General features: G+C 44.0%; 2 pseudogenes; both read left to right on the forward strand.

Moving 5' to 3' along the window:
* The first annotated feature begins 610 nt into the window (after positions 1-610).
* LOC113833348 lies at positions 611-2429 on the forward strand (annotated as a pseudogene).
* A 6002-nt stretch (positions 2430-8431) lies between these two features.
* LOC100757470 lies at positions 8432-9816 on the forward strand (annotated as a pseudogene).
* Positions 9817-12601: the final 2785 nt, after the last annotated feature.

The following is a 12601-nucleotide window of genomic DNA, read 5'->3' on the forward strand; positions in this document are numbered from 1 at the left end:
CTCTCCTGGAAAAGAAGGCAAAAGGTCTCAGGGATGCCTGAATGCCAAATGGGTTATTCGAAAAGGGAGCCTTGAGAAGTTCCTGTGTTTGGTTCAAGAGCAAGCTGGCCATAGCTGTGATGTTGCTGTGATTGTGATTCTCATAATATGGGAAGGAATCCCAAGACCTTGGCTGACCAACTCTACTCAGATCTTAGAGAGGCCCTGAGTAAATACGGTGCCCCCTCTATTTGATGCTGTGCCCTGAATGTAGAGAGAACCTGTGCTTGTCAGGGCTTGGATCCAGAAACCTGTGGTGCCTCCTTTTCTTTTGGTTGTTCTTGGAGCATGTACTATAATGGATGTAAGTATGCCAGAAGCTAGAACCCAAGGAAATTTAAGCTACTTGGAGATGATCCAAAAGAGGAAGAGAAACTAGAATCTCATTTGCAAAACCTGTCTACTTTCATTGCTCCAATAGACAAGATGTGTGCACCTGATGCCTACAACAATCAGATGGAATGTGAACACCGAGCTCCAGAGTGCCGTTTGGGTCTGAAGGAAGGCCGACCATTCTCAGGGGTCACTGCATGGATGGACTTTTGTGCTCACGCCCAGAGACCTGCACAACATGGCAAATGTCAGCACATTGGTGGGCACCCTCACTAGAGAGGACAATCGTGAAATTGGAGGAGAACCTAAGGATGAGCAGCTGCGCGTATTACCAATGTACAGAATCTCTCCTGTGGAGGAGTTTGGAGTGCTGAAGGTCAGGAGGAGAAGATACCAAACAGGTCCATTCAGGTCCGGAATTTTTTTCGGAGGAAAGTGAGGATGTTAGCAGAGCCGGTAAAGAGTTGTCGACAAAGAAAACTGGAGGCCAAGAGAGCTGCAGCTGAAAAGCTTTCTCCCCTGAGAACTGCTCAAATAAGAATGAAAAGGACAAGTCTTCCTCATGAACAAAGCAGATAGAAACTGTAAGCCAAAAGAAACATCTGCCAGAACAATTGTGGCCTTCAGGATCTGTCATACACAGTCGCCCCAGCCACTCCAGAGGAACCGCTACCAAGTACAGCAGTCACACCAGGCACAGGCACAGCCACCTCAGACACAGCCACAGCGTATCTTGCCCAGTAACTCTCAATCTGAGTCCATTGGCTCTTACTCCACCAACCCATGCATGAGATGTTCCAACCCACTTAGTGTTTCTCCAAGTTCTTCACACACTTCAGAGATGTACGGAAATACCAATCATGCAAACCTTTCTCCACCTGCAGGTTCATATTTGAGTTCTGACCCCATGAGCCCCTAACCCTGGGTTTTTTTTTTAACCAGAATAACCAATATGCAGCATACCAGTGCAATGGGAATGTGTCAAGTGGACAACTGCTCTTAGGTTCTTACTTCCCCCAGTCTCAGCCCAGGGATCTGTATAGATATCCAAGCCAAAACTTCATCACCAAGATGAACCTACCACCCATCCACACACTTTACCACACTTAGAGGGACTGTCTCCAAACCTCTAAGTACTTAAGTTATGGAAACCAAAACATGCAGTGGGATGCCTTCAGCAACTGTACCATAAAACAGTATGTATATCACCTGGCAAAGTTTCCTCCTTATCCCACCCCTGGGATGGATGGCCATTTCATCGGAGCTGCCTCCAGATTACCATACAGCATGAGCAAACCAAACACTACAGAAACAGCGAGCACCATCCACCTTCTCACACTATCCACAGCTACCCGCCTGCAGCTTCAGGAATGACAGCAAGCTCCAGTCAGGCCTTCCACAACAAGGAGAACATGCTCTCCCTCACAGCTAATGGGCTATCAAGGGTGCTTCCAGGGCTTAATCATGATAGCACTGCTCCTGCCCAAATTCTGTTCCACAGTCTGACCTGAGGACAGTCAGGAGAAGCAGCCTGGGGCAGCAGGCCAGGGTGCAGCTTCTTCTGTGGAGGAAAATGAGGAGGTTTGGTCAGACAGTGAGCAGAGCTTTCTGGATGCCAACATTGGAGGGGTGGCTGTGGCTCCAACTCACAGATTCATTCTCATTGAGTGTGCAAAGTGAGAGGTTCATGCCACAACCCGAATAAATAATCCTGACTGGGGTCATCCCGCCAGGATCTCACTTGTATTTTACCAGCATAAGAACTTTAATGAGCCAAAGCATGGTTTGAATCTCTGGGAAGCCAAAATGTCTGAAAAAGGCCCAAGCGAAAGAGGAAGAGTGTGAAAAAGTTTGGATCAGACCATGTGTCTCCGAAAAGCCATGGCAAAGGGGTAAAACGTGAGCCTACAGAGCTGCAGGAACTTTCTGAGCCCAGTTACCTGCGCTTCATCCAGTCTCTTGCTGAGAACACAGGGTTCATGACCACAGACTCCACGGTGACTATATCTCCATATGCCTTCACTCAGGTCACAGGGCCTTACAACAGATATGCATGATGCTGTCCTTTATGCCAGGCAACCTAGAATAACCAGTCAGTAGTATAGTTCTCAAGGCATTGGCAGTTGGGAAAGGTCACAGCATCCATGACAAATGCTGTCTGTGTGTGTGTGTGTGTGTGTGTGTGTGTGTGTGTGTGTGTGTGTGTGTGTGTGTGTGTGTGTCTGTGTGTGTCTGTGTGTGTGTGTGTCTGTGTGTGTCTGTGTGTGTGTGTGTCTGTGTGTGTCTGTGTGTGTACACAAGTGTGTTGGGGGAGGGTGTCAACTCACCAGCAAAATAGGAATTAATTTTACCATTGTACTTAATCTCTGCTGACTTCCCAAGTGGTCACTGGTGGCATTCAGGAAAAAGACCAAAGCATCCTATGCAAAGGGAAGGTGGAATGCAAGGGCTCCACAGTTTCTATTTTCAAAACCACTGGTTTCTCTTATTGGCTGAGGTCATGTGTGTGTGAGATGCTCCCTGGCCACTCCACACATGTGACCACTTCTAATACCAAGTTTGCATAGCCATGGGACACAGTACTGTAGTCATACAGTTGCAGGAATCATCTGGTGCTGATCTGATTACTGAATACTGGAATTATGGCTTTTTAACATGCAGTTTTACTGTAACCTTAATATTAACTTATTCATCAAAAGTAGTGACAGGAAGCTTTAGTGAATGGCAAAACACTGAAGTTTTTGGGTAGGACATGAAATGGTGTTACAAAAATAGTGACTTTAGTAGCCAAGAAGTTAATGCCTTTTTATCATGCGACCAGTGCATTGAGTGGCCTTGAAGAGCTGGGGGTACCTTTCACTTACATTTCTATCTTATTCTTATAGAGCTTAGTTTTTAAAACATGGGCATTTTAAAGGCCTCTGGACTCTGCTCATCCAGTGATGTCCTTGTAGGACTATAAACACAATGTGTACATATACACATTTTTATATGTGCAAATACATGTATATTGAAATATTTTAAGAGGTGTTTTAGAAGCACTTTACCTACCTAAGCTTTGGCAACTTTAACAATGCTCAGGTACTGAGATGTTTTAAGTTTACTTTCGTTTAAGATTAAAAGTTTTTATTAAAGGAAAGCTTTTAAAACATTTGCTGTTAGCCATGTATCTGCTGGTGAACAGTATTTGCTGTTGACATGGTCTGTGAAATACAAACGGAAGCTAAATGGATGTGTTAGTCCACAAAATACATGCTTTCTAGTGCTCATCTTACATGCTATACTACAAACAGTATGACAAGTTCATTTGCTTCTGTGGGTACAGCTGAAGATTCTCTGCTAACTGCAGGAAATAACTAGTGGATTGTCACAGACCCAGCAAAGCTAGCTTGTCCACCTAAGCCCACACCGTCTCCTGCATCTGTATGGTCAGGGCAGCAGTCTGCCTTTGAATTACTCATGCATTTCAAAGTCATTGCTTTGCTTAAGTCTCCTAACCAGGTCGCTGGAGTGGACTGACGCCTGCATAAGATGAGCAGTCAGGGTTAAGCAATCTGTCAGTGACAAAACAGAACAAAAACCCTAAACAAAATAGGCAGCTGGTTTGCGGTGGGGATTTCAAATCATTTGTATAAAACATGACAGTTGTATAGTAAATTAAATTGTAAAACTTTTCAATGTAATGCTTTAGTATTTTAGTACTATAAGAATTAAATATATACATATGTATATGTAGGAGATTGAAGAAAAATTCGCATGATGGCGCTACTCAGACTGCTAAAAATAGATGCTAATGAGCTAAGAATTGATTAAACGTTTGAGTGATGTTCCTACTTGTCATATACCTCAACACTAGTTTGGCAATGGGATACTTAGCTAAGTGAAAGCTTATAGCAATTGTGTACCACCATTTAAAAAGTTTTATTAAATCATACCGTTTTTCAATACTTGCTTTCTTAGCAAGTATAACTTGAATTTCAAAACTTTTGTTCTAAAAATTCAGGGATATTCAGCTTGTTCTTCTAACCTGTCATCTGTGTTTATGTAAAGTTGTTGGGAGCTGCAGAGTACCGAGCCTAAAAGATGGCGCCAGTTTCCGCCTTCTGCCAGCCCGAAGGCGAGTGCTCTCTGTGGTAAACAACTCCTTATTAGGAGAGAGGCCACGTATCCTAAATCTGCTTGGTGACAACCTATCCTAGCATGCCACCTGGGCGTAGATGATTGGTAGTTACTGGATATATTACGCCCCGCCTTCTTGGGTTCGGGCCACTTCCTGAAAATCAAGGTTCCCGAATAAACTGTGAAAAGAAGATTCCTCGGTGTTGCGTCGTTCTTGCTGGTCAAGTTGCCAGTTAATATTCTCTTTTCAGGGGTTTAAGTCTTTATCTTGAGTCCCTCCCATTTAGCTTGTACATATACTGATAACTGAAAATAATTTTGTAAACCTGTCGACTTTTAATTATAAAGAAAAGCATTTTTAAAGTTTGGAAAGTTGATGACTTTAAGTAAAAAGTTTAAGATAGAGTGAGTGCACTGACCTGATAAAGGGAAAATTGTGAAGTAAAAGGCCATGGGACTGTTGGGCAAATCTGAAAATGGTTTTGATCTAGGAGTGATTTCAGGTTCATATCGACGAGTGTCTGCAAACAGTCCTGGAATCTGGCGGTGTGCTGTGCAATAGGACTCTGTGTTACATTGTGGCCTAAATACAGTGTAACTTACTAGTTTTTCAAATAGCTTTGTGATGAGTCTCAGAGACCTTTGTAATTTATTGGTCTCATTTTGTCATTAGAACTTTCCGAATGACAGTGGAGTTACAGGTAGCAGATACAGAACCTAGAAAAATCATACTCTCTAGCGTATGAAAATGCAAGCCCAATGTGCAAAAGAATACTTTCGCCTTTAAAGATCAGATCAGGTCAGCAGCACTGGAAGAAGGGGTTTTGCATACAGCTAATCCAGACTATAATGTCCAAGATACAGGAGCTTGGGTTGGAGGGGCAATCTCATAAGGTTTTTTTATTTTTTTTAAGACCAAGAGGTTAAATGATGCAGGAGCTTGGGAAGGAGAATTAACTTCCAGAGGTCAAAATAGGCACACCAAGAGACCAGAGGCTATCACTGTAATGGAACAGGACCTTGGGTAGGAAGGGCAATCCAGAGGGCCAAGAAGGCACCAAGAACCTAGATGTTTCAAATTTGGCAGAATAGGACATACTAAGGAATTGTAGGCAAGGAAATTCCAACCATGTCTCGTTATAGAAGGCCTCTGCCTTCTGAGTTATGTAGAAGATGTGGTAAGGGCAGGCAGTGGACCGATGAATGCAGAACCTGTTACAATCGGGAAACTCCTCGAGGGGCCTCTCAAAGGCCCTCACATCGAGAAAGGTCTCATCATTCCTAGTCACTGTTGAGGACAACCACTCACAAGTGAATAGACAGTACACTGCCTACTGTAAAAAATGATACTGCTCTAGATGGTAGTTTGGCTAGTGATGAGCAATCAAACATGACTGGAGGAGATGAAAATGCAAACATATATAAAAGGATCAGTAATAAAGTTATTACCAGTTTAGTGGACACTGGGGCTGCTGCCGGAACTATTATAGCCCAAAAGCCCTGGCCTCAGAGATGACCCCTAAAAGACATGAATGTACAATTTATAGGGATTGGAAGTCTATCTAGAGTTACACCAGAGGGACAGAGACCAGAAGGATAGAGACGAAGGTTAGAGATGAAGGTTAAAGCCGTATGTAGCAGACATAGCTATAAATCTCTGGGATCATGGTCTTTTACAACAATGGAATACCCAGATTAACATTCCTCCAGTACCAGATGCAACCTCTAGATGGTAGACAAAATATAAGGCACTGTGTAAAAAGGATACCAACCATCCAGGCTGTATAGAAAATACAAATGATAAACCTTCAGAGGAACCAAAGGCCCATCCCTTGAAGTGACTTACATATGAACCTGTATGGGTAGGACAATGGCCTACAACCTCTGAGAAGCTAGAGGCTTTAGAATAGTTAATGCAGGAACAACAAGAGGCTGGGCATATAGAAGGATCTACCAGCTCTTGGAATTCTGATTTGTTATCAAAAAGATAAGTCAGTTAAGTGGAGAATGCTGGCAGACCTGAGAGCCATCAATAAAGTAACTCAACCTATGGGCTGTCCATAGCCCGAAATGCCTTTGCCTTCCTTGATACCTACGGGAAGGCTAATCATAAGTCATTCATCTAAAAGATTGTTTTCACAATACCGTTACAAGAAAATGATAGAGAAATATTTGTGTTTACCGTATTAACCCTTAATTCCCAGCCAGTTAAGAGATGTCAGTGGAAGGTTTTGCCACAGGGAATGTTAAATAGTCCCACTTTGTGCCAGCACTTGGTAAGAAAACCTTGAGATAAGTCTTAAGAAATTTCCACAATCCAGTCTTTATTATATGGATGATAACTTATCAGATTCTAACAAACATTAGAATGAATGTTGGAAACAGTCAAGGAGGTTCTACCTCCTTGGGGATTAGCTTGCCCCAGGAAGAGATACAAAGAGGCGATTATTTACATTACAAGATAGATTTACAAAAGAATCCGACTTCAAAAGGTACAAATTAGGAGAGATTATCAAACCCCTCATTCTCTTCAGAAACTATTAGGGGAAATTTCTCAACCATAGACAATAATAGGTATGGAAGGACAGGACTTAAAACATTTAAAAATGGCCCTGAAAGGGGCCAAGGACTTAAACAATCCATGAATATTATCATGAATTACAATGGGTGGAAAGGACAATACTTGATGCACATGTAGACCATATGGATCCTAACCTAGACTGTATTCTTGTTATTTTACCACCCAGAGAATACCCTTCAGGGATTCTGATGCAGAGGCAACATTAGAATGGATTATTTCTGCCATATAAACAGAATAAAATGCTGTAGAACTACATAGAAAAGATTTCCGATTTGATTCTAAAGGGCAAATTAAGACTGTCAACTGACTGGAAAAGATCAAGCAGAAATTATAGTACCTTTAATTAATGAGGGAATTTCCTCCTTATGGAAGGATAATGAATACTGGCAGATAGCTCTTACTGACATTTGGGGAACAATTAGGAACAATTATCTCAAAACTGAAAGAATTAAATTCGTAAAAAAGACAATCTGGATACTTCCACGTATTATAAGACAAACTCCTATTTCTGGAGTCCTTACCTTCTACGCTGATACTAACAAATCAGGAAAGGCAGGTTATAAATCAGGAGAGGTAAGTAAAGCAGTTCAAAGTCCATATACTTCTGTACAGAAAGCAGAATTATACACAATTCTTATGGTACTAATGGATTTTACAGAGCCTCTTAATATCGTTACCGATTCTCAATATGCAGAGAGAGTCATTTTACACACTGCAGAATTTGTTCCTGATAATACAGAATTAATTTCAGTGTTTATGCAATTGCAGGACACCATCAGGAACAGAACTAATCCTTTATATACAACTCTCATCAGATCCCATATGGGTCTGCCAGGCCCACTAGCACATGGCAATGATGAAATTGATTGCTTATTAATAGGAAGTTTCCAGAAGCCTCAGAATTTCATAACATGTAAATAGCAAAGGTTTGAAAAAGGACTTCACTTGGCAACAAGCCAATTAGATAATGAGAACTGTCCTACCTGTTCTTTCTATAATCAAGCTCCGTTGCCAGCAGGCTGTAACCCTAAGGGCATTCTGAGAAATGAGATTTGGCAGATGGAGGTTTTTCACTTTGAAGAATTTGGAAATTTAAGATATGTGTATCATACTACAGACAAAATTTTCAGGGTTTCAATGGGCTACTGCTCTGAACTCTGAAAAAGCCGATTCTGTTACTACACACCTATTAGAGGTGATGAGCGTTATGGATCTACCTGCACAAATAAAAACCAACAGTGCAATCCCCTGGTCACGTTTCCTGCCCCAGAAGGAGCAGCTGCTGATCTGGCTTTTTTCACATTGCCAGCTGGCCAATGGCAGGGCGGGGCCGGCGATTCACCCGCCACCCTCATTGAGGAGAAAATGGAAATCATGTCTGAAAAGCTAAAAACGGGTGTGTATACTTGGAACAAAACGGAGAAAAGCAATTTTGAAGCTGTGGAAGCACTCATGTCTATGAGCTGCGACTGGAAATCTGGCTTCAAGAAATACCTTGAAAACAGGCCGGTCACTCCAGTGTCTGACACTTCAAGGAGGAGAGCTTGCTTCCAGGGACACCCGTCCTTCACACAATCCTGGTGTTTTGTTTGACTCCGCCTTACAACCCCTCTCATCTTGACTGCTCTCAAGTGTCAACTGATGGCTCCAGCGCCATCTACCGGCTACTTCAAACCATTCTCTGATGCTACCAAGGCTTCCATCAAAGAGGACAAAGGCCCAGTAGCTGCCCCTCCCCTCCCTAAGGCTCAAGCAACAAGTGTCATCCCCCACAAGGCTGATGACCAGCTGTGTAACCACCGATCCTGTCCTGTGAAAGCAGCTAGCATCCTCAACTCTCAGGTGGGTCCTTCTTGGGAAAAAATTGTCCTAAGTACCGAGGCTTCGAGAAAGAGCATACCCTGTGAAGCCATGTCACGGAACAGATCCACATGTGAGCAGGATGCAGCAGCAGACGGTGACGGGAAGGCAGGTGCTGCCCCTTTTGACCTTGCGGTGCCTTCCTCAGAGACCATCGTCTGCAGGTCTCAGCCAGCTCCCGTGTCCCCGATGCAGAGGTCAGTATTAGTCTCTTCGCCTACAGTACCCCCTGGGGGAATGCTGCCTATGCCTGTCATCTGCCAGATGGTCCCCCTTCCTGCAAACAACTCCCTTGTGACCACAGTTGTCCCCAGCACTTCACCCAGCCAGCCTCCAGCTGTCTGCCCACCAGTGTTGTTCATGGGCACTCAGGTGCCCAAGGGAACCGTCATGTTTGTCGTGCCCCAGCCCGTCGTGCAGAGCCCCAAACCTCTGGTGGTAAGCCCCAATGGCACCAGACTGTCCCATCGCCCCTGCGCCTGGATTCCCTTCTTCGGCAGCAAGAGTACTCCTCACTCTGGATGAATCACTCTGGGGAGTTATGTCTGTAGCCACCCGGGAGGTGGCAAGACTTACTTTAAAAAGTTCTCACCTGAAGGTCCACGTGAGAACACACACAGGAGAAAAGCCCTTCAGCTGTAGCTGGAAAGGCTGTGAAAGGAGGTTTGCTCGCTCTGATGAACTGTCTAGACACCGGCGAACCCAAACAGGCGAGAAGAAATTTGCATGTCCTATGTGCAACCGACCGTCGGTTTATGAGGAGCGACCATTTGACCAAGCACGCCCGGCGTCACCTGTCAGCCAAGAAGCTCCCAAACTGACAAATGGAAGTGAGCAAGTTAAATGATCTGGCTCTGCCTCCAACCCCAGCTTCTGCACAGTGACTGACGGGCCACGGGTGAGCAAGAGTTAGAACTAACTTCAGTGATTGTGTCACAAATGCTTCTGCAGGTCTGTGGTCCTCCAGCGGGGCTACTGCAGAAGCCCCGGACTGAGGGGAAGGCCAACCTGGGTTAGATGACAAGTGCTTCTGAGTCAGGGCAGAGCTATCCACTAGCTGACCAAGAGGTGTTGGAGAACTGACACAAAGACAGGAAGTAATAAGGCAGGGCACACAAAGATCTCAGCCCTTTTGGATGCAGAATGGAAGAGATAGGAGGTCACTGGTGGCTTCTCTGCCACTTCTGATCATACACAGGTCCTTACTCCACTTATCTCACTCCAGAGTTTTCATTGGTAAATAGATAAACACATCTAGCATCCAACTCAGGAACAAAAGACACAATGTAGCTACTTGCCCCTGGCTTTGCTGCCACTAGAGCAACCTCTTAGTAAGTCTGGAATATTTCTGTTGCAGCCTCTCTACAACAGCCTCCAGGTGCTGCCCAACTCCACAGGCCTCAAACTCCTGAGGTGCTTGGGTTCAAAACAGTTAGCCACCCACAACCTTCAGGCAGTGCCTACCACAACATTGCTTCTATATGCACATTTCCCTCTGTTCACAATTCAGTGGCCAGATTCAAGAACTTGGGAAAATAAGGGTCATGTGCTAAGATTAGACAAGGCCTAAAGGAATCTTTCAGTGACTTTTTGCAAAGATTGACAAAAGCTGTACAAAAATAGGGGTAAGGTATTGGCTCTAAAAGCTAGACAAGTACTCATTCAATCTCTAGCTTTTGAAAATGCCAATTTAAATACAAAAAGGTGCATGAGTCCTGAAAGATCAAATCAGCACCAAAGGAAGAATGGATCCTGCACACACCCAATGTTGAGTGCTTTGACTAACACTGAAGGTGGGTAAGGGAAGTGATCGCCAAATGCTATGAAAAGACATCGAAATACTAAATGTTTTAGTTGTGGTAGAATAGGATATCAGAAAAAATTGTAGACAAGGCATCCCTAGAAATAATGCTTCTTCTGGGAATAACCCAAATAGAAGGTCCCAACCTTCTGGATTATATAGAAGATGCAGCAAACGCCAACACTGGACCAGTGAGTGTAGATCAACAGACGAATTAGGCAACCCTTTACTATTGGGAAACTTTTGTGGGTGGGCTCTTGAAGTCCCCCATGTCAAATAAGGTCCAGTCATTCTCAGTGTATGACAACCCTCCCCAGAATAATTAAGAAATCCAGTCCCTTTTGTAAAACATCATTCTGCTGTGAATGATAGAATAGCTTTGGGGGATGAAAGAAAAATTCATGGAAGAAACAACGTATACTGGTAGGCTTCTATAGATGACCAAAGACTGAAACGGAGTCCTTGAAGATTACTGGACACAGGGGTGGGTGTCATTACAACACCAGAATGTTGGCATTCAAATTGAAGATTTGCAGTCACAGTGTCCCAGACACATCCAGACTGTAGGGAAGTGGATTTCAGTTTTCTAAGGAAGGGGAAAATCTAAGTGGTCTTTCAGGACTAACTCAGGAATTTCTCACTACCTGAGGAAATTAGTCAAACCCAGCCAGGTGATGCTGAAGATCCCAGGAAAGTAGGAATTTTGAGAAGTACCCCCATTTCATCTTAAGGACTTGACTGCTTTTGCATTAGAGAGAAGTATGGCACACCCAAAATGCACCTCACATATGAACAACATCCTCACAACACTACTGGGGAGCTGACCAAGTTCCTGAGAAATACAGTCTCCCAGAGCAGAGAGTGCAGAAGGATATTTAGAAATTTTTAAAGGAGAAACCAGTCAGGTGGAAACCAGTCTTGATTTAGAGAAGGCCAACCTGAACAGCTCACGTTTCCAAAAACTCAGATATCCCTACAAGACCCAAACCAAAGTCCCAGAGTTACACTGAAATGGTCATGTCTTTTCTGGAGACTAGAGACTTTTCCAAGAAGGTGAAATATCATTGGAAGCCTAAGAAGTCTTCCATGAATGGTCATCACCAACACTTGAGGCCAAGTATGTAAAGCAATAACATTGCCACAAACAGGCTGAAGTGCAGCTTGTTCAGAGACTTGGACCTCTGCCAAGAGATCATCTAAGAACTATGCTGCAATAATGAGCAGATAGGAAGTGAGCCCAAGAACATGACCATGAGAGAAGGCTCAAATGAACAGCCCCACAGTCGTCCTTAGGCTAGGGGACCTACAGAGGGCTTGAAGAGCAGGGATTGTCCACTCCCGGGTACTGACTATCCAAGTCAGCACTTCCTGCTCATGGGGATAGAGGCCGATGAAGGACAGGGGAGAGGAATTAGACAGTGGGTAAGCAATTCAGGCAAAGATGCAGTTGGGGCAGCGCCTGTCATCCTATCTTCCTTGGAATCCTTAGACAGGTGCTACCTAATCTCTGCTCATATTCCAAATCCTAGACTGGGAAAACTCACTCCCTGCAAAGTTCAGAATATCCTCAGAGAGGAGCAGTTGACCCAATGATGGTCAAGAGAAAACAGAAATGAGCAGAGGAAATAGCCCCGGGCAGGATACTGCAAGGGCATACCTTCAAGACCCTGCTCCTCTGGACAGGCCCCTCCTATTGTTAACCACCTCCCAATTGTACCAGACAGTTAAACAGATCGTGAAGGCTGACCCAATGACTACATAATCTCAGGAGACTTCATCACAAGCACATACAAGCATGCTAATATGTACTGAGAACTGTTTAGTGTGTGAAGAATGGTCAGTCAGTTCAGGTCTAGTGTCTGAACACT

This window comes from Cricetulus griseus (assembly GCF_003668045.3).
Source record: "Cricetulus griseus strain 17A/GY chromosome 1 unlocalized genomic scaffold, alternate assembly CriGri-PICRH-1.0 chr1_0, whole genome shotgun sequence".
NCBI classification, from domain to species: Eukaryota; Metazoa; Chordata; class Mammalia; order Rodentia; family Cricetidae; genus Cricetulus; species Cricetulus griseus.